Genomic DNA, 23,902 nt, shown 5'->3' with positions numbered 1-23,902 from the left:
ATTCAGTCTTGTGTGTAATTCAGTAGTGATCGGACATTAAAGTGTTAATCGTAGTAATAAAGTTTTTTTTTAGTTCCCGCGATAAAACACGGCATAATTTATATATATATATATATATATATATATATATATATATATATATATATATATATATATATATATATATATATATATATATATATATATATATATATATATATGTGTTAGGGTGGGGAAAAATGATCGATTTTCCAGAACCAAGTTTTTTGGTTCCTTTTGGGGCTCCACACAACCCTGAAATTACCGGGAGTCGATTGGTTTTGTCTTCGCTTGGCGCATTGCATTTCAAATTTGTATGAAAATTTATATGGAAAACCCATTTTTTTGCATTCACCTTTCTAGGAAGCCCAATAATGCACTACATTATGTTAAAGTATAGTATTTTAGATGCCGAACAACTTTGCAGAAGACACTGAAGAGCTAGAATGTCCCTGAGAAGAGCTATAGCTGTTCAAAGTTGAGTATGTCGATTTAAATGCAGAAAATCTTGTTTTCTGCCAACCTTACAATGCACCGGTGTCAGCAGGATTCCCATCAGAAGTAACCTGTCGTAACGAGATTATACACTCAACTGGATCGAGCAAACAAATTTAGGTCAATATTCTAGGCGTAGGTAGAGTCTACAACGTGTTTCAGAGGTTACTTCTGATGGAAATCTGACTGACGCCGGTACAGTGGCAGTGTTGGCAGAAAAAATGATTTGCAACATAAATTTCGACATAATCAACATTGAACAGCTCTAGTATTTTTTGGGACACCCCAGTGTTTTCGACCAAGTTGTTAGGCGTCAAAAAACCTACCATCTGAAGTCATGAAACCTATGGTTTGGGCCAGTTTGAGCTCTTTAGAATGGAAAATGCAAAAAAGTTTGTTTTTCCATACAAATCTCCCTATACATTTGAAATGCAATGCGCCAAGCGAAGACAAAACCAATCGACTTCCGATAAATTGAGGATTGTTTGGGGCCCCAAATATAACAAAAAAAACTAGGTTCTGGCTATCAAGTTTCGTTATTTCCATATAACGATTCCCCACCCTAATATATATATATATATATATATATATATATATATATATATATATATATATATATATATATATATATATATATATATATATATATATATATATATATATATATATATATATATATATATATATATATATATATATATATATATATATATATATATATATATATATATATATATATATATATATATATATATATATATATATATATATATATATATATATATATATATATATATATATATATGTCTCAGTAGACAGGTTACTACGTTGATCGCTTGATGTACGATGAATATTTTGAAACTCAGCTTGAAAAATAGCTTCAATTGATGGGTTAACACCAATGCTCACCATGAATTTTTTCTCAGCTTTCCAATGCTCAGATCGAAAATCGGTAGTTGCGAACATGGTCAAAATTGCATTTTTCTGATATAATTCAAGATGGCGGCCAAATTCAAGATGGCGGCCTAAATTATGATCCCCTCAAATGAAAGCCCTATCATTTCTCTTTACAGAAAAGTGCTACTTGTAGTACTTTACATTACGAATTCTAGAGATATAGCTCAAATTATACATCAAGAATTGCTAAAATTTCAACTTTTCTGAAAACTGTTTCGCCCCTTGGTGACCAAGGGGTCAACAAATTCGATCAAACAAAAATGGCATTATCATTTTTTCTCTATTTCTAATAAATATGTGCATTTATATCAAATTTGAAAGACCTTGGGCACCTAGTGGCCTAGTTTCAGCGAGGATTGCTCAAATTCATTGATTTCTTTTCTTGCGATGTGTTTATTAGGGTAGGGAATCGTCATATGCAAAAAAAAAGAAACTTGATAGCAGAAAGCCAGAACCAAGTTTTTTTTTCATTCTATTTTGGAGCCTTCAGTACATCACCTCTATTCCGGAAATACTTATATTGGGTGGTATTCAGTTATTTTCGTTGTTTTCCAGAAACAGCAAGAGGTCATCTTCTAATTCAAGATGGTGTCCAGGGTCAATGCTTGGCTTCTATACATCATTTCGATTACGGATATATTCATATGTATATATGTATATATGTGTATATGTATATATGTATATAATTCAAAATGGTGTCTGAGGTCAATTTTTAGCTCCATGCATCATTCTGGTTAAAGAAACACTCATATTGGGTGGTATTTGGTCACTTCAGGTTATTTTCCAGAAACCGGAAGTCACCATCCTGGATTTTAAAATGCCATTTGGAGACAATTTCTGGCCCCTGAACGTATTTCTGGTTCAAGAAACACCCATAATAGGTGTTATTTAGTCTTTTTCGGCTGTTTTCCAAAAACCGGATGTCACCATCTTAGAATTCAAAATGGTGTCTGTGGTCGATTCTATCTGCTGTGTATCATTCTGGTATCGAAGCATATCCTATTGGATGAAAATCGGCCATTTTTGGCTGTTTTTCAGACACCGGAGAAAATGGTATTTGGAGACAATTTCTGGCCACTGAGCGTCATTCTTGTTGAAGAAACACCCATATTGGGTGATTTTTGGTCATTCTCGGCAGTTTCCCATTCACCGGAAGTCGTCATCTTACAATTCACAATGTTGCCTGAATTAACAACAATGTTGTCGATTTGTGGCTTCAGTGCATCATAACAATCCCGGAAATACCCATATTGAGTGTTATTTGGTCATTTGCCACTGTTGTTTTGGAACCGGAAGTCGCCATTTTGGATTTTAAAATGGCATTTGGAGACAATTTCTGGCCTCTGCGCGTCATTCTGGTTAAAGAAACACCCATTTTAGGTGGTATTTGGTCATTTTCGTCTTTTTTCCAGTCACCGGAAGTCGCCATTTTACAATTCACAATGTTGTCTGAGGTCGATTAGTGGCTTCAGTGCATCATAACAATTCCGGAAATACCCATATTTGGTCATTTGCCGCTGATTTTCAGAAACCGGAAGACGCCATCTTGAATTTCAAAATGGTATTTGGAGACAATATCTGGCCTTCGAACGTCATTCTGGTTAAAAAAACACCCATATTGGGTGGTATTTGGTCATTTTCTGCAGTTTTCCAGTCACCAGAAGTCGCCATTTTACAACTCAAAATGCTGTCGGAGGTCGATTTGTGGTTTCAGTACATCATCACGATTTCGGAAATACCCATATTGGGTGGTATTTGGTTATATCTCGCTGTTTTTCAGAAACCGGAAGTCGTCATCTTGGAATTCAGTATGGCGGCCATATGTAAGACGGGCAAGTTCCCGGTTCAGGAGGTTGTCTCAACCTCAGGAGAAGGAAGTGTTCTACTGCAGTTGCTATGCTCCGCCACGTTGGTCTACCGAAAGGTTCTCCCTTATAGTCGATCTCCTATCCATGGAGCTAACGGGCCTAACGCCGTTGGTGGTGGCGGGCGACTTCAACGCTTGGGCTGTTGAGTGGGGAAGTCGCTTAACAAACCAGAGGGGCCAGATCTTGTTGGAGGCTTTGGCAAAGCTAAACCTAGATCTGGCCAACGTTGGGAACAAAAGTACATTAGCAGAAATGGCGCGGAGTCGATGATCGACGTGACGTTCTCCAGCCCAGGACTGATCAAGAACTGGAGGGTAGACGATGGCTACACTAATAGCGACCACCAGGCGGTCTATTATAGTGTAGACAACAACGAGAGGCGGCAAGCAACGAGTAGGGCCAACACTCCGTTCCCCCGCGAGTGGAAGACATCGCATTTTGATGCCGAGGTATTTGAAGAGGAATTAGACGAGAGCGCGAGGGGGGCAGTCGGCTTCACCCGACGCCTGACCAACTAGTTGCTATGCTATCTCGGGCGTGCGACGCCACCATGCCTAGGACTCGCCAACCAAGGAATGGGAAGCCACCGGTCTACTGGTGGACTGATGAGATAGCTGACCTTCGCAGTGCGTGCCTCCGTGCGAGATGGAGGATGCAGCGTGCGCGAACAGACGAACAGAGGACAGAGCGCCGCGCAGCATTCAGTTCTGCCAGATCGACGCTGAAGAGTGCGATTAAGGCCAGCAAAAGGGCCTGTTTCGATAGGCTATGCGCGAGTGCCAATACGAACCCGTGGGGTGACGCCTACAGGATCGTAATGGCCAAGACCAGAGGCGCGCTGGCGCCTGCAGAGCGATCACCAGCGATGCTGGAGCGAATCATCGAGGAACTCTTTCCGCGCCACGAGCCAAGTCCTTGGCCTCCGGCGGTCGAATCCCACGTCCGACGTTCCAGTATCTCAGACACAGACCAGGGATGGTCGGCCAACCTGCGATAAAAACGGCCCCGGGCTGTTTCGAGTAGTCATGCAGAGGTGCCTGGATGACTGCCTCTTTCCGGATAGGTGGAAGCGGCAGAAATTGGTCCTACTGCCGAAGGCTGGGAAACCACCAGGTGACCCATCGGCATATAGGCCTATCTGCCTGCTAGACACGACGGGCAAGGTAATTGAGAGGATTATCCTCAACAGACTGGTGAGATACACAGAGGGTGTAAACCGTCTGGTAAGCAACCAGTTCGGCTTCCGGAAGGGCAGGTCCATGCTAGATGCCATCGCCTCCGTCACCAAGACGGCGGAGATAGCACTCCAGTGCAAGAGAAGGGGAATACGCTATTGCGCAATCGTCACGCTTGACGTGAAGAATGCGTTCAATAGCGCCAGTTGGGGCTCCATAGCGCTCGCGCTCAGGAGCATCCACGTACCGGTGTCGCTGTACAAGATTCTGGAAAACTACTTCCAGAATCGAGTACTTGTTTACAACACAGAGAAGGCTCAGAAGTGCGTCCCAATCACCGCCGGGGTTCCGCAAGGTTCAATCCTGGGTCCGGTGTTGTGGAACGTCATGTATGACGGGGTGTTGAAACTAATGTTTCCTGTAGGGGTTGTGATCGTCGGCTTTGCAGACGACATAACGCTAGAGGTTTACGGCGAGTCGATCGAAGAGGTCGAGTTGACAGCTGCGCATTGCATAAGGAAGGTCGAGGACTGGATGCGCTCCAGGAAACTGGAGCTCGCGCACCATAAGACGGAGGTCACGGTTGTAAACAACCGTAAATCAGAGCAACAGGCGGTGGTCAGAGTCGGAGACTGCACCATCACCTCAAAGCGATCGTTGAAGCTCTTGGGGGTTATGGTCGACGACAAGCTCACGTTCGGGAGCCACGTCGACTATGCCTATAAGAGGGCCTCATCGGCTATTGCAGCACTATCTCGTATGATGTCCAATAGCTCAGCGGTCTATGGCAGCAAGCGAAGACTTCTTGCCAGCGTGGTTTCGTCCATACTTAGGTATGGTGGGCCAGTATGGTCCAGAGCGCTAGGTACTAACAGTTACCGCGGTAAACTGGAAAGTACCTACAGGCTCATGTGCCTGAGAGTTGTGAGTGCGTATCGTACGGTGTCATACGATGCAATCTGTGTCTTGTCCGGCATGATGCCTATCAGCATCGCCATCAAGGAGGACAGAGAGTGTTTCGACCACCGTGACACAAGGGGCATACGAGGCACCAGAAGGTCATTCTCGATGCTCCGTTGGCAGAGGGAATGGTCTAATTCCACAAAGGGCAGATGGACGCACCGACTTATGCCGGAGATATCCGGCTGGGTCGGGAGGCAACATGGCGAGGTGAACTTCCACCTGACACAGATCCTGTCAGGCCATGGTTGCTTCAGGCAATATCTGCACAGGTTCGGGCACGCGGGGTCCCCCATGTGTTCCGAGTACGTGGAAGAGAAGGAGACTGCAGAGCATGTCTTCTTCGTATGCCCCCGTTTCGTAAAAGCGAGTAGCCACATGATGGCTGTGAGCGGGCCTGCCACTACTCCGGACAATCTTGTCCGGAGGATGTGCGACGACCCGGACATCTGGAACGCAGCCTGTGCGGCCGCCTCTCAGATTGTCCTGGAGCTACAACGTGTGTGGCGAGTCAATCACCAACACGCCAGTGGTAGCTAACTACCAGTCTCCAGGTAGTTAGCTAGGAGGTTATAAGAGTAAAGCACAAAAGCCACTTCCCGACGTAATGGCTGGAGACTGAAGGGGTTTTAGTGGGTCGGGACAGGGATCAGTAGGTGTCTGGGGGAGTGTAACTACCCCAGCATCTCTCCCCTAGTCTCATCCCCACACCCTGAGTTCTCTTCTCAGGTGTCTGTTTGCAGATTTCCCCGCCCGCCTTTGAAAAAAAACACGGTAACATTCAAACGGGAAAATATATGTGCTGAAGTAGGCCACGGTCAAGGTCGTACGGCGAGAAGGAGCAAAGAGGTATGCTACGACGAGTTGTGACGTCGACAAAGCATACCAGGAGCTAAGCGTAGTGAATGGGCGGAGTTTATACATGCCAATTATAAACAGCTATTATTTTAATGACTGACTTTTGCAACGTCGGCAGAAAAGAAATTAAACAAATTTAAAAAAAAAATAACAACGGAAGAAGGAAAAAACTGGTGGACAAAAGTACCGACGGGAAAATAGCTGACGGCATTTTTAAATTTTTTTTAGAGGACCTTTTCTCCTATGTGAGAGCTATTTTTTTCTCAAATGATCCCATCGTGAATGAGGGTCATCTAAACTATACAATCTCTAGGGGTTAGGAATGATGCCCGTTAACGAATGCAGTGACTGATGTCAAAACTAAAAGAGTTAAAAGATTTTATATGCCTAGAGAATTTCAACCTGAGTAATAACGGCGCAAATTTTGTGAGTGCACTGATGAAGGATGTGCGCGAAATTCTAAAAAATCAAGAAAATTACCACTAGCCCGTATCACCCACAGGCTAACTTGGTGGAGAGGTCGAATCGTGAGTTGAAGACCTACTTAAGACAGTTTATCGGCGGAAAACCGCACACGTGGGATACATTACTCCCTTTCTTTATGTTTGAGCAAAACACTGCTGCTAACTTGTAACAGTTTGGTAGCTTGCGAAGCGAAGAAGAAGAAACTCGGCAGCTAAAGCCACTAAATCATAGTTATTTTTACGGCTGACTTTTTCTAACTATGTCCGCAAAATCGGCAAACTCCTCACGCAACTACCCTTTTGAAAACCCTTCCGCTTAAGCGCCAGTACGAAGAAATCGTACTGCTGAAAGGCGTGTTCGATTCCCGGCCCGGCTAGTCCTCTCAGGGCAGGTCAGGTAAGGATTACCAAAATCACAAAATCGCGAAAGAAAACCGCGGAAACCAAAACCTGATACTAGTGAATCTTTTCCCGCTCAACCAACAGGTAGTTAAAATGGTTCAATAAGTCTTCTGAACATAACCCTGTTTAATTTACTGACTATTCCTATCGCCCTAAACGTGCACGTTATTCTGATTGTAAATTGGATCGATCTAACCTGTTTCGTTACAATGGTGGCTTAGCCTTCGACGTCGCATTGGGCACCGTTGATTTCCGCTGACGGCTGGATCAACATGCGGGCCTAGTTCGACTCGGTGGCTTCCGAGGAACCACTCACCCCGTGGCTCACGCTATTTTTCTGGCACAATTCCTTTCCGGAGGGTCGTCTGTCGGTGATCTCCGCCAATGAGTGATGACGATACGGTAATAGGTTCCCACGTGGACCTCGTTCGACTTGGGAACCGCCAAGGAACGACTCAGAGCCAACACGTGTCTAGCGCCGGTAGCAGGGCGCGGGGGATTGGTGTTCGTCACGGATAAATCATACCTGGTCGAGCCCAAAATAAAACCTTGACGTTCTTAGCACGTTACCAATTGGTTATAATCTTAGGTTGTTACCTATCGAGTAGCCTACGCTAAGGCTACGGTAATATATGTGGCACTATCGCACAACAATGCAAAAATCTAAACTCGGAAATTTTTGATTAGTTTCCGCTATAAAAATCCATATTCGATTCGTCTCATCTCACTTTTTTTTAAACTTTTAAACTTAAACTTTTTTTTAAACTATTTTACTCTCGGTATGCTTACGAGTCTTCTGACTCAAAACGGATTTATACAGTTGCTATCTTCGCTGTCTTAAAGGTGTCACAAGAATGAAGGCTTTCTCTATCGAACCTATTTTACTAAGACTCCGAACGCATTCCCAGACGTGTCATGCTCTGATTGGGCAATGTTGCAAGAAAGATTTTGCGTTAACTCCTGCATCTTCAACTTTAAACTAGTAAGTTTACTTATAGTGAAGACTTAAACCTTCAAAAGAATTAGTCCGCTAGGAGGCTAATCTGCAGGAGTTATCATTGCAGCGATACTTGTTTTTATAGTTTTAGTTAGAATACCCGCCGCTCTACTTTCGGTATCGCTGCTATCATCAAAGGGTTACATTATTAAAGGGTTACATTACCCCCAACTCAGAAGAGAAAATTTTATTTTACACTTTAAAATTGAAATTTTCGTTTATTTCAATGTACCTAATTATTTCATACAGTTGTAGCTGTACTAATTATTATATACTTATTGTAGTTACATGGAACACTTCAATGATTTACAGTTTAGTATAGATTCAGTATAGGGGAAAGGTTTAAGAAGGGAGGAGGATAGATATTACCATAATGCAGTATCTAACTTGGCAGATGAAGCTTAAAAAAACGGCTTGAAATTCCGGCTATTTGCCATTGGAGGAACCTGTTAGTTAGGCTTAACACACACTTTATGTTGTCGCATTCATTTAGATTACCCTAGCATTCTAACTCAGACTCACCCAAATCTATACATGACCAGAGATGTCTGGAGCTGTTGGGAGGTCTCATCTCCCAGATTGACGGTACGGCCCCCACGAATTCATGGGTACGAAATAATTGATGCATCTTCACTGATTTACGGTAACGGTAAGAATGTACCCGATAATGACCGGTGAACTTCTGATTTTTATTCATACATATCTGTTTCCTAAAGCGCTATTCGCGATCACGACCGACTCACTCTCACTCTATAATACAACTGACTCATTCTCACTCTACCACACAATAGGCTCTCCTCACTCTACACCACAACTGACTCACTTTACTCAATCACTCGATCTTGCACTCTCAATCCCGCCTAACTATGGTACACGGTTACGGAGCTCTGCAGGACGGCTCTCCAATGGTAATAATCCAAACAATAGAATAGTTCAGTTTATTACCGGTTGTTCAACCGCAGACGCGTATACGCCGCAGTGGAATTTAATTTTAAAAAAAATCAAGCGATACTATGTGGACAATTTGGGGAAATTGACTGTTAGTGATATATTCTAATGACACTAACTGTAGGCAACGAAAAAATTCAAGTTGAAGCTGCCAAATGCTCTCAAATAAGTTAAAAAATATGTTGTTGTTCCGTGAAGGAAACGGGCATATATCTCGAACTTTACAGAGAGAGAAAATAAGAGGAAATTAAAAAGTGAATTGGTACACTCATACATAGCCTTGTTTGATAACCTAAATAAAGTCCGAAAGTGAAAGTGAAACAACAGTATGGTAGTTGCAAAAAAAAACTACCTTTATATGTTACTGAATCGCACAATGCATGGAAAATGAATTTGATGTAGCCAGATCTCTTGTCTTGATTAATGCAATCCCTGCATAATTTACTATTTCGATCCAACTCTAAGTGGTAAAATGCGATCCATGCGCAATTGAAACTTCAGTTTGCCCAATGTCCTAAATCTAAAGCTATTCGCAGTCAGGGTTACTGCCCTTGGCTTCACAATGATGATTATTAGTGGAGTGTTTGTTTTTTTTTTTTTTTTTTAAAGGTGGCGGGGAAATCTGCAAACAGACACCTGAGAAGAGAACTCAGGGTGTGGGGATGAGACTAGGGGAGAGATGCTGGGGTAGTTACACTCGCCCAGACACCTACTGATCCCTGTCCCGACCCACTAAAACCCCTCCAGTCTCCAGCCCTGGTCTTCCCGGAACGACGGTTAAGTATTACGTCCGGGAGTGGCTTTTGTGCGTGATGCACCCTCTTTACTCTTATAACCTCCTAGCTAACTACCTGGAGACTGGTAATTAGCTACCACTGGCGTGTTGGTGGTTGACCCGCCACACACGTTGCAGCTCCAGAACAATCTGAGAGGCGGCCGCACAGACCGCGTTCCAGATGTCCGGGTCGTCGCACATCCTCCGGACTAGATTGTCCGGAGTAGTGCCAGGCCCGCTCACAGCCATCATGTTGCTCCTCGCTCTTGCGAAACGGGGGCATACGAAGAAGACATGCTCAGCAGTCTCCTCCTCCTCCACGCACTCGGGACACATGGGGGACACCGCGTGTCCGAACCTGTGCAGATATTGCCTGAAACAACCATGGCCTGACAGGATTTGTGTCAGGTGGAAGTTCACTTCACCATGTCGTCTCCCGACCCAGCCGGATATCTCCGGTATGAGTCAGTGCGTCCATCTGCCCTTTGTGGAGTTGGACCATTCCCGCTGCCAGCGAAGCATCGAGAATGACCTTCTGGTACCTCGTATGCCCCTTGTGTCACGTTGGTCGAAACACTCTCTGTCCTCCTTGATGGCGATGCTGATAGGCATCATGCCGGACAAGACACAGATTGCATCGTATGACACCGTACGATACGCACTCGCAACTCTCAGGCACATGAGCCTGTAGGTACTTTCCAGTTTACCACGGTAACTGTTAGTACCTAGCGCTCTGGACCACACAGGCCCACCATACCTAAGTATGGACGAAACCACGCTGGCAAGAAGTCTTCGCTTGCTGCCATAAACCGCTGAGCTATTGGACATCATACGAGATAGTGCTGCAATAGCCGATGAGGCCCTCTTACAGGCATAGTCGACGTGACTCCCGAACGTGAGCTTGTCGTCCACCATAACCTCCAAGAGCTTCAGGGATCGCTTCGAGGTGATGGTGCAGTCTCCGACTCTGACCACCGCCTGTTGCTCCGATTTACGGTTGTTCACAACCGTGACCTCCGTCTTATGATGCGCGAGCTCCAGTTTCCTGGAGCGCATCCAGTCCTGGACCTTGCGTATACAGTGCGCGGCCGTCAACTCGACCTCCTCGATAGACTCGCCGTAAACCTCCAGCGTTATGTCGTCTGCAAAGCCGACGATCACAACCCCTACAGGGAACAACAGTTTGAGTTTCAACACTCCGTCATACATGACATTCCACAACACCGGGCCCAGGATAGAACCTTGCGGAACTCCTGCGGTAATTGGGACGCACTTCTGACCCTCCTCCGTGTCGTAAGCAAGTACTCGATTCTGGAAATAATTTTCCAGAATCTTGTACAGCGACACCGGTACATGGATGCTCCTGAGCGCGAGCGCTTTGGAGTCCCAACTGGCACTATTGAACGCATTCTTCACGTCGAGCGTGACGATTGCGCAGTAGCGTATTCCCCTTCTCTTGCGCTGGATTGCTACCTCCGCCGTCTTGATGACGGAAGAGATTGCGTCCAGCGTGGACCTGCCCTTCCGGAAGCCGAACTGGTTACTTGCCAGACCGTGTACACCCTCCGTGTACTTCACCAGTCTGTTGAGGATGATCCTCTCAAGCACCTTGCCCGCGGTGTCCAGCAGGCAGATAGGCCTATATGCCGATGGGTCCCCTGGCGGTTTCCCAGCCTTCGGCAATAAGACCAGTCTCTGCCGCTTCCACCTGTCCGGAAAGAGACAGTCATCCAGGCACCTCTGCATGACTGCCCTGAACAGCCAGGGGGCCGTTTTTATCGCCAGCCTGATCGCCAGGTTAGGGATACCATCCGGTCCCGGTGCCTTGCTCACCTTTAGGGATTTGGCGATCACGATGAGTTCCTCATTCGTAACCCTTGCCTCCTCCCCTGCCTCGACACGGCTGTCGTCGCTCACGGATTGGATGCTCGGCAGGTTGGCCGACCATCTCTGGTCTATGTCTGAGATACTGGAACGTCGGACGTGAGACTCGACTGCCGGAGGCCAAGGACTTGGCTCGTGGCGTGGAAGGAGTCCCTTGATGATACGCTCCAGCATCGCTGGTGATCGCTCTGCAGGCGCCAGCGTGCCTTTAGTCTTGGCCATTACGATCCTGTAGCCGTCACCCCACGGATTTGTATTGGCACTCGCACATAGCCTATCGAAGCAGGCCCTCTTGCTGGCCTTTATCGCACTCTTTAGCATCGATCTTGCCGAACTGAATGCTGCGCGGCGCTCTGTCCTCTCTTCTTCGTTTCGCGCACGCTGCATCCTCCGTCTTGCACGGAGGCACGCACTGCGAAGGTCGGCTATCGCGTCCGTCCACCAGTAAACCGGTGGCTTTCCATTCCTAGGTTGGCGAGTCCTAGGCATGGTGGCGTCGCACGCCCGCGATAGCATAGCAACTAGTTGGTCAGCAGTCGGGCGGAGCCAACTGCCCCCCTCGCGCTCCCTTCTCATTGCCTCTTCGAATACCTCGGCATCAAAGTGCGATGTCTTCCACCCGCGAACGGTCGGAGTGTTGGCTCTACCCGTCGCTTGCCGCCTCTGGTTGTTGTCTACACTATAACAGACCGCCTGGTGGTCGCTATTAGTGTAGCCATCGTCTACCCTCCAGTTCTTGATCAGTCCTGGGCTGGAGAACGTCACGTCGATGACGTGACTGATGACGTCGATCACTTGGATCTGGCCCCTCTGGTTCGTGAAGCGACTTCCCCACTCAACAGCCCAAGCGTTGAAGTCGCCCGCCACCACCAACGGCGTTAGGCCCGTTAGCTCCATGGATAGGAGGTCGACCATCTGGGTGAACCTTTCGGTAGACCAACGTGGCGGAGCATAGCAACTGCAGTAGAACACTCCGTTTACCTTAGCAACTACGTACCCTTCTTCTGAGGTTGAGACAACCTCCTGATCCGGGAACTTGCTCGTCGTATATATGGCCGCCAAACTGGACTTATCCGCAACCCAATTACCGTTTCCGGGAGGGATGCGGTAGGGATCCGATATGACGGCGATGTCCGACAACGACTCAGTGGCTGCTTGGTGTAGCAGCTGCTGAGCCGCGAAGCAATGGTTCAGGTTCAGTTGCGTCACCCTTACGCCCGTGGTTTCGCAGCCGGCTTACCGGCTGGGCACCTGGGGCCTCCCATAAAGTGTTTGGCGTCCCGTTTCCCGGAACATACCATGCACTTGGGAGACTCCACACAGTCCTTTGCTTTATGGCCTGCATCTCCACAACGCCTGCACAGCTTGGAGAGTCTTCCCTTCTAGAGAGCTTCGGATAGCCGCAACTATTACTCGGATGACCCTCTCTGTAGGGTTGGGATTCGGTCTATAGGAGGCCAAATTCCAATGTTCGACGTTATATTTTTCCAGAAACTGTTTAAAATGCTTTGCGATAAATTGGGGGCCGTTATCTGAGATAAGAATGTTAGGAACGCCGAAGAGCAAAAACACATTGTTCTCTAAAAATCTAATTACCGCAGATGTCGTGGCTTTTGGCATCACTTGAATGAGCGTAAATTTCGAGAAATAGTCGGTGACGACTAATGCGTATGTATTATTGGATTTAGATCTTGGATATGGCCCTAAAAAGTCGATTGATACCATTTCCCACGGGCGATGGCAAATTTTTTCCCGACCGCATGGGGGGTTTGGGTTTATCATTCGGGCCAGTAGTACTTTTGTTGAATCACGCTTAATGTTTTTTCGAACCCTAGGTGAGCTGCATCATGGGTTTCCCGAATGATGATGGTTCTCTCTGTACCAGTAGGGACATATTTTCAGCGAAATGATGCATCGTCTTGTTTCGCGGCATTGGTAACAAATTTATAAATTTTCCCGTCAATGGTTTTGAAGTCCTTGTAATTCTGAGGAAACTTATTTATCATTTTCCGAAGTTCTTCATAGGGTACATCCGGAAGTGGAACTCTAATTTGGTTTAAAACCCGTGAAAGAGCATCGGCAGTTATGTTTTCTTTGCCTTTTTTGTAAACAAACGTGATATCCATCCCTTGAATTTTCATAGCCCACCGTGCTATTCTAGGTGATCTGCTATTAATAGACATCGTGTTTAAAAAAGTGAGGCTCATTGCGTCGGTCATTATGGTGAAACGAGTCCCTTCAATAAACGGTCGAAAGTGATCAATTGCCATTAACACTCCTAGGCATTCTCGCTCTGTTGCGGCGTACTTTCTTTGGGTTGATGATAGCTTTTTGGAAAAATAAACAATACATCGTCTACTGCCCTCTAACTCTTGCGTCAATACTGCACCTACTGCAATATCGGAACTATCGGTCTCAATGGTAAACGGTTCATTGAAGTTGGGATTTGCCAGGATTGGTGGTGACGTAAGAGCTGACTTCAACGCTACCAGTGAATCGTTAGCTTCCTCGGTCCATCGGAATTTCCCTTTAGATTTCTTCAATAAATCTGATAAGGGTGTTACGATGGCGCTGTAGTTTTCTATAAAACGCTGGTAGAAGCCAGCCAATCCCAGTAACCTGCGGATATCTTTGGTACATTTTGGAACGGGATAGTCCGAAATTGGTTGGATTTTCGCTGCATCGACGGAAATTCCGTGCTCACTTAATACGAAGCCCAAATATCTCACTGTCTGTTGGCAGAACTTTGATTTCTCAAGGCTGATCGTAAGGTTGGCATTGTGTAATCTGTTAGCTACGATTTCTAGCAGCTTTAAATGTTCTTCCAGAGAATTACTGGTTATGATGATGTCATCAAGGTAAACCCACACGTTTGGACTCAAATCAAACCCTATGACTTTTGCCATCAGTCGGGAAAGGGTTGCTCCGCTGTTTAACAACCCGAAAGGCATCGTTTTATACCGATATAAACCTTTCGCTGTCCGGAAAGCGGTAAGGTTCCGGGAATCTGGGTGTAATAACACCTGATGGTACGCATCCTTTAGATCGATGGTTGTGAAGTATTTTGACTGCTGGATCCTGTACAAAATTTGCAACATATTAGGAAATGGATACTCATCCCGCTTGGTCAATGAATTTAGTCGCCGTGCATCCAAACACAAACGCCATTTATTTTCCCCCTTTTCAACTGGCAAAAGAGGGTTAACGAAGGCATTCTTCGATTAAATCTAAGCCCTTCAGACGCTCTATTTCCTTGTCCACTTCTTTCTCCACTTTGGGTGAAATCGAATATATTGGTATCTTTTTGTGTTTTATGGTATGGAGATCCTGGTTTAGGACGATTTTATGTTGTATTAAATGTGTTCGTCCAATTTTCCCGTTATTTGTTCTTGGGAATTTTCTTACAACCTCAAACAATTTCCTTTTTTCGGCCTCCGAAAACTTGTGTTCGGTTACCACATCGTCAAGATGAGTCAATTCAGAGTTCGGTATTTCAATCGAAGGTATTTCTAGGCTGTCGTCCTTTGCTGACTCTTCTTTTGGGCCATCGAATTCTGGATTTGTCTTCAACGTGCAACAAATGTTGTTACTCTCATATTCCGTAACATGGAAAAGGACGTTATTCATCGGCATGTTTCTAAATGCGTAAGTATTGAATTTTGGTTGACCCTCTTACGAAAGCTTGATATCAAATACTTTCCAAAAATCGGTCCCAAGGATGAGATCTTTAGAGATCTCTGGAATGACGGCTGTGGGAAGGACCTTCGTTTGATTGTTGAACTTATATGGAATGTATGCGAAACCAAGACAAGTAAGTGGTGAACCATTAGCTGTGTGGACCTGTATCTTATTTTCGACTATCTTAAGGTTGAGTCGATTCAATAGGTCAACTTTACTCATGACTGATATGCTTGCACCGGAATCGATAAGACCAATAATCTTCTCTCCGAAAATTTCTACAGTTGCATGTGGACATCGCGTTGGACTGGTATTTATTTGCAGGATCCGATTGAAGTAATTGAAGTTTTTGAGGGACGACTGCAACTTGGTCGTCCCGCCTTCTAGTTTTTTGGAGATTGTGATCGTGAAAAATGCCTCTTGGGGCAGGTTTTGACGGTGTACGAGGGTTCACCGCAAACATAACAAAAAACGGCGCGAGGTTTAGAGCAGTTGGTGTACCAGTGGCCTTCTTCTCGACAATTCCAGCAACCACTCAAGTGGATGTTTGGATTCTCCCGTAAGTCTTTTGGCTCTTCTGCATTTTTCGGTTGGGGGTTTTTAAATTTTCTGGATTTGAAGAGAGCATTAACCTCTTCGTCCGATTCATGGTTAGAGTCATCTGATTCTTTAGTTTCAACCATATTTATTGGGTAAGTCTTTTGGTTGATCGGTGCAAACAGGCTTGGTTCTAAACTGTCGAAACTGTAGCAATATTCTGTGAGCTGTCCTAGTGTCTGGACAGGGGTTAATGCCAACCGCCTTTTATATGACATTTTCATGTTCTCGTAAACCCATTTTAGTTTATCCCTCTCGCTGGTATGATACGAAAGGCTTTGGAATAATCTTTCCATGTCTGCCAGGTATTGACTGAAACGTTTGTTCCCTCTCTGCTTGCGTTCCCTGATTGCATCTTCAATCCTTTTGTCCTTATTAGGATTTTCGAAGTTCAAATTAAGATAGTATACTAAATGATCCCAAGTCTGGAATTTCTCATAGTAGGTAAAGTACCATTTCCTTGCCTCTCCTGAAAAGAACAGGTATGCTTGTTGCAACAATTGTTCGCCAGAAACCCGATTGGCTTTCGCCAAAATGGTTATCTGTCTAACGAAATCCGAAACGGAAAGTGATTTCGCATCGCCACTGAATTGAACTTGCCACTTTTCAATTTTTGTTTTCAAACCCGTATTGAAATACTGATCTTGCATCTGATAATTTCGAAACGAACCCTGAGCGTTGTTAGTACCTGCAAAAATATTATTTCCAGCGTGAAATTGTCTATTCGGAACGCTATTCCCTGCTGACACATTGTTGAACGGCTGAAAATCGGCCGAGCTTTGAGTGTGTCGCGGTATATTTAGATTGCTTGACCTGTGAGATGCCAGAGTTGGGGTTGGCAATTGGTCCATCTCATTGAAGTAGTCTACTACGGTATCGCGGACTAGAACTCTTACTAATGATCTTATCTCATCCCTAAAATCAACGCGGTCTGACAAAGATTGTTCATTCGGTGGGTGATTTTTTCCTGGTTCGTTCTGTGAAGAATTTTGGAATCGAATTTCATTTAGTGCGCGAGTGAACGCGTCCATATTAATTGGAGTACTATCATGATCGCGACGCGACGAATTCTGATGGGATTCCGATCTAAAGGTCGGAGGGCTGTGACTACCTACCGATACCGGGAATTCTTTCCCGATGTTTTCGTTTGGTTCTGGAAATTCAAACTGAGGGATTCTTGGAACGTTTTCCGATCTTAGTCTTGTCGGGGAGCTAGTCCTACTAATAGCGATTCGAGTAGCCTGATCCGGAGATATTGATCCCAGAGAGGTTCGAATTTGGGTGGTAGTACTACCTTTCTGTTGATCGTGTGCGCCTCGGGGTCGCGCACCCGTGGGGACTGGTTGGCGCTCGGTTGAACGAGCATTACTGATTGCTTCCTGATCCTGACACGCGTCCGACTCACTGTTTGCCTCTCGCACCGCCGAGGCCATGGCTGAACTATTCACTTCGAGAACCTGTGCAGGAAAACGCATGGGTACGCGGCCTACATTCGCCAAATTACTTTGTCTTGGAAAGCCGAGTGGGGGGAAATTCACTAAATTGTTTGCATGGAAATTGACCAACGACGGGTCTAGTACAAAAAAGTTTCCGTCTCTTATCACAATATTTGAAGGGTTTACATCTTCAGATACGCGCGTCGATGTTTGTTCTTCATTGGTTGTTATCTGCCGGCAACTAGCAGGTATCGATACCGAGCCATAACCGAAATACTGACTTAAAAGGATCTCTACTTCATTTAACAACTTTAATCTCGTACTTGATGCGATCTGGTCTGAAGCATTAGCGCGAGAAATTCGATTCCTCAAATGGATTAATCGCGAACGAGCCTTACTGGTCGGGCGAATAGAAATTAATTGTTTCAGTTCCTTTAACTTCGGGGTAATCGTCTGCAATTCATCCTTAATTAACAGATCTGTTGCGTATGTTGGATTATTTGTCCTGTCATGCTTCAACCAATGACGCAAATCTCTCCTAAGCTGAGCAATAGATAGGTTTTCATTCATGCACTGACCTCTAATCTCCAACTCGTATAGAATTTCATCACCTTCTAAGTCGTCTGCCATACATTGTGGATGCCAAATTGTTCTGGCTATCGGTACTGTAAAAATATTTTCTTGATCGTTTTTTTATTTTTGGGAAGTATAATGGAAATGATAGGCGGAAAACAGGAATAAGTGTATTATGTAACTAAAATAAATGAAACTGTACTTAAAATCGAGAAAAAAACTCCTTTTCTTCAAAGAAAATGCTTAATTCTAATTCTAAAAAGTAATACATGATAATAATAAAACTAAACTCAAAGCCCTCTAAATAGAGGTTAATAATAGGAAAAATCAACAAATATGAGAGATCTAAGTTTTCGGGCCCCACGTTGGGCGCCAAAATGTAACAGTTTGGTAGCTTGCGAAGCGAAGAAGTAGAAACTCGGCAGCTAAAGCCACTAAATCATAGTTATTTTTACGGCTGACTTTTCCTAACTATGTCCGCAAAATCGGCAAACTCCTCACGCAACTACCCTTTTGAAAACCCTTCCGCTTAAGCGCCAGTACGAAGAAACCGTACTGCGGAAAGGCGTGTTCAATTCCCGGCCCGGCTAGTCCTCTCAGAGCAGGTCAGGTAAGGATTACCAAAATCACAAAATCGCGAAAGAAAACCGCGGAAACCAAAACCTGATACTAGTGAATCTTTTCCCGCTCAACCAACAGGTAGTTAAAATGGTTCAATAAGTCTTCTGAACATAACCCTGTTTATTTTACTGACTATTCCTATCGCCCTAAACGTGCACGTTATTCTGATTGTAAATTGGATCGATCTAACCTGTTTCGTTACAATGGTGGCTTAGCCTTCGACGTCGCATTGGGCGCCGTTGATTTCCGCTGACGGCTGGATCAACATGCGGGCCTAGTTCGACTCGGTGGCTTCCGAGGAACCACTCACCCCGTGGCTCACGCTATTTTTCTGGCACAATTCCTTTCCGGAGGGTCGTCTGTCGGTGATCTCCGCCAATGAGTGATAACGATACGGTAACAGGTTCCCACGTGGACCTCGTTAGACTTGGGAACCGCCAAGGAACGACTCAGAGCCAACACGTGTCTAGCGCCGGTGGCAGGGCGCGGGGGATTGGTGTTCGTCACGGCTAAATCGTACCTGGTCGAGTTCAAAATAAAACCTTCGCCTGAAGGTTCTTCAGGCGAAAACACACGTTCTTAGCACGTTACCAATTGGTTATAATCTTAGGTTGTTACCTATCGAGTAGCCTACGCTAAGGCTACGGTAATATCTGTGGCACTATCGCACAACAATGCAAAAATCTAAACTCGGAAATTTTTGATTAGTTTCCGCTATAAAAATCCATATTCGATTCGTCTCATCTCACTTTTTTTTAAACTTTTAAACTTAAACTTCTTTTTTTAAACTATTTTACTCTCGGTATGCTTACGAGTCTTCTGACTCAAAACGAATTTATACAGTTGATATCTTCGCTGTCTTAAAGGTGTCACAAGAATGAAGTCCCTAATATCAGGCTTTCTCTATCGAACCTATTTTACTAAGACTCCGAACGCATTCCCAGACGTGTCCTGCTCTGATTGGGCAATGTTGCAAGAAAGATTTTGCGTTAACTCCTGCATCTTCAACTTTGAACTAGTAACTTTACTTATAGTGAAGACTTAAACCTTCAAAAGAATTAGTCCGCTAGGAGGCTAATCTACGGGAGTTATCATTGCAGCGATACTTGTTTTTATAGTTTTAGTTAGAATACCCGCCGCTCTACTTTCGGTATCGCTGCTGTCATCAAAGGGTTACATTATTAAAGGGTTACAAACTCATCCACGGGGTACATTGTACATTGTACGGACGTACAGCACGTATTCCAACAACCATTTACAAGAGAAACGGTGGATAACCTAACCTATGAAATATATACACAAGAGATGAGAAAAATATTTTATGATCTCCAAAACTAAGTTGAGGGCTCGAGTAGAGCCGCTATGAAGAAAATTCATTCCATTCATTTTCGTCGAGCAGTTCATTTTGGTGTTGGTACCGGGTGATGTGGGGCAAAGAGTACCAAAAAAAATCGCCAGTGTTACGTATGTCTAAGAATGTGGTAATAGCATAATAAGCGAAAAAAAACAAAACTAATGAAAAAAAAACAAATTATTATATGATCTAAGAAAGTGAGGTTATTCACAAGTATACGGGGCAAGATATGGAATAGTTAGAGTTTATTTCTTCTTCGCAGGCTGATTTTTGCACTAGCTAGCGAAAGAATACACATGGAACAATTGCGCGATGAAAAAATGACGTAGCCGTATAGCACACACGGAGAGCTATAATTTTAAGGCAAATTCGAGAATGGGATGAAATACTGAAAATAATAACGATAAAAATGGGATGAAATGCTGTAAAATGATAACGGTGAAACGGGGTGAAAATGATAATGAGGCATCCCGATTCTGGGATGTTGCAAAATAATTTAAAAGAAAAAAGACGGTTCAAAACGGGATAAAAAGACGAATCAGGGCAACTTTAACGTTAAAAAAGAAGAAAAAAATAGCGAACGAGAAAAATTAACAGTGACAAGGACATTATTCTTAGAAATAGAGGAAGAGTTATTTTTTTAAAGGAGGCTAAACCAACCAAACGAAGACAGACTATCGCGCTCTTGATTCTGACCACACTATTAGTGAATAAGATTGTCGGTGAACGTAAACAACGGGAATAGCTTACCCGGAACAATTGAGATGACTGCAGATGAATGAAACAAGACACGGGAGTGATATAATTCGGGATTCCGACCGGACATCAGGGACACTAAATACTATAACGTCCAACTATTAAACGTGTTTATTTAGAGAATGAATAAAAAAAACAACTAAGTAAAAGAAGACTGGCTGCTGATGGCGCCAAAAACAAAACGTCAAACTTACAGTTTTCAACAGGGCTGGGCGTGAACACCTGTGACTGAAATTGTCTCTCATCACCCCTGCTCAATTTCTGGAACCTCGAACGCCAAATGCTTCCAAGAGACGCATAAAGGCCACGGACGATAGCCCCTTCGTCATAACATCCGCCAACTGTCTTTTCGAAGAGATGTACTTGATAACGATATCACCTTGTTGCACCAGTTCCCGGATAAAGTTGAACCTGATATCGATGTGTTTCATACGGCGACTATCCCTTCTGCCACTCGCATACAGGATTGGTTGTCTTTATAATATGGCACGGGTCCTTTGATGACAACTCCAAGATCTCCTAACAATTTTCGCATCCATATGCCTTCACAGGCAGCTGTGCACAGTGCCACGAATTCGGCCTCAGTCGAAGACAAAGCGACTGTTTGCTGCTTCCGCGTTAACCAAGCCACTGTACCTCCGAAGACTCGCAGAATGTAACCACTCATCGACCGCCGATCGTTGATGTCGTTTCACCAATCGGCATCTGAGAAAACCACCAACGCTACTTCGGCTTCGCCACCTTGGAACTCCAGACCGACATCAAGAGTGCCTTTTACATAGCGAAGGATGCGCTTCAAGTAGTCCCAGTGTTCATTCGTTGGACAACTCAGCAACTGACTGAACACGCTACGCATAAGTCCGGTCGTGAGGTGTGCAACGTATGCCAGGCAGCCCACCAGCTCACGGAAAGGTTTATCTGTTCTCTCCATTTCAGCTCCTTTCTTCAGCTTCAGGTGACACTCGATCGGTGTGGAGACCGGTTTGCAATCCTCCATGCAAAAACGCCGAAGAAGACTCTCCAAATATCCTCGCTGCGAAATCCTCATGAACCGCCTCTCGATGTCTCTCTCGATACGCATACCGAGGAAGCAGCACACCTCTCCAAGATCCGACATGGCAAATTCCTTCTTGAAGCAGCTCTTGATCACGGAGGTTGCTTTCACATCACGTCCAACGATGAAAATGTCATCAACGTAGAGGACTAGGATCATTTGTTCGCCTTTCACCATTCGCACATAAAGGCACTGGTCGTTTTCACTGCGCTTGAAACCCAGTCTGGTGACGAACCGGTGGAACCGTTCGTTCCACGTGCGCGAAGCTTGCTTCAGTCCGTACAAGGCACGGTTCAGACGACATACAAGCTTCTTCGATACTACGGATAGACCCTCGGGTGGGACCATAAAAATCTCTTCTTGGAGTGTTCCGTTAAGGAACGCCGTTTTCACGTCGAGCTGATGAACTTTTAGACGCTCCTGGTTCGCTACGGCTAGCGTCGTCCTCACGGTATCCAGTTTGGCAACCGAGGCATACGTCTCAGCATAATCGTAGCCGTAGCGCTGAGTAAACCCACGGGCCACAAGCCTAGCCTTATATCTGTCAGGTGTTTCACCTTCACCCTTTTTCACTTTGAAGACCCACTTACAAGTTATGGGTTTTCTACCTGCGGGCAACTCGCACAGAGTCCAAGTGTTGTTCTGCTTGTGGGACTGCATTTCATCTTGAACAGCCGCATTCCACAAGTCCCAGTCTTCACGTTTTCGCATCTCCACTAGTGAATCCTGATAGTTTTCCACGTAGCTTACAGCGCTCAAAGCCCACGCAGTATAGTTCATCTCGTAGTCTCTCTGCCAAGCCGGTGGAACACGTTTTCGAACACTACCCTCTATTTTCGGAACGGTCTGCTGGTAAACCTCTGCTGAACTGTCAGTTCCATTAACGCATTCTCCACAATCCATAAATTCATCGATGGTATCGTTCATTTCCGGTTCAACTCCTACTTCGGGTTCAGCTCTTTCTTCCACTCGTTCTTCATCCGATTCATTATCGGACTCCGCTGAAAACCTCATTAGATCTTTCGCTGCTCCTTTTGAATGGAAATGCTCATTCGTATTTTGCTCCATCATCTTGTGGGCACTACCAGCCTCGTCGACGATAACATCTCTGGCGGCAATAACTTTGCCACGCTTGGGTCCCAAACTCTGTAGCCGTTGCAATGGTAGCCAAGGAAGACTCCCTTCCACGTCTTCTTGTCTAGCTTCTTTCGGTGCGCTTGAGGTATGTGGCAGTACGCAGGGCTTCCCCAGACTCTCATCACCGAAACACCAGGTTTTCTACCCTCCCAAAGTTCATAGGGTGTCTTACCTTCGATGATCGCCGGGCCGGGCTCCTGTTTGCAAGGTATGCTGCAGTTTCCACCGCCTCACACCAAAACTTCTTGTCCACCCCTGACGAAAACAGCATAGACCTGGCCTTTTCCTCCAGGGTGCGGTTCATCTGCTCGGAAACATCGTGCTGGACAGGTGTGTATGGAGTAGTACACTGCACCACTATACCCTTCTGTTTACAATATTTATCGAACTCGCTATTACGGTACTCACCACCATTATCACACACCAATCGCGAAATGCCAACACCGAACTTTGCAGTAGCCATTGCTTCGTACAGTTCAAAATATCCAAACACTTCGTCCTTCGACCGCATGGTATACACAACCGTAAATCTGCTCTAGTCGTCGATGAAGCTTACATAGTACCTACTTCCATCGTGACCAGCCGGTGTCACGGGACCACAAACGTCGCTGTGTATAACCTCTAACACACGCGTAGCCCGTTTGCCCGAGCGTTCACCGAAAGGCTTTTTTGTTTGATTCGCATCGACACAAGACTCACAGATACTTTCGGTTCTATCCTCACTCTTGCACTTTTTCAACCCTTTCATTTCTTTTTTTCTTGGCCATAATGCTTTACAAGTTCTTCTCACTTAGATGGCCATAGCGCTGATGCCAGAGCTCATGACATCTGAGGAGCTTTCCACACGAATACAAGGCCGAACTATTCGCATTCTTCGAATAAAACCCCATTTCGT

Source organism: Wyeomyia smithii, chromosome 2 (assembly GCF_029784165.1).
Source record: "Wyeomyia smithii strain HCP4-BCI-WySm-NY-G18 chromosome 2, ASM2978416v1, whole genome shotgun sequence".
Lineage (NCBI taxonomy): Eukaryota > Metazoa > Arthropoda > Insecta > Diptera > Culicidae > Wyeomyia > Wyeomyia smithii.
This window is presented reverse-complemented; position numbering follows the sequence as displayed.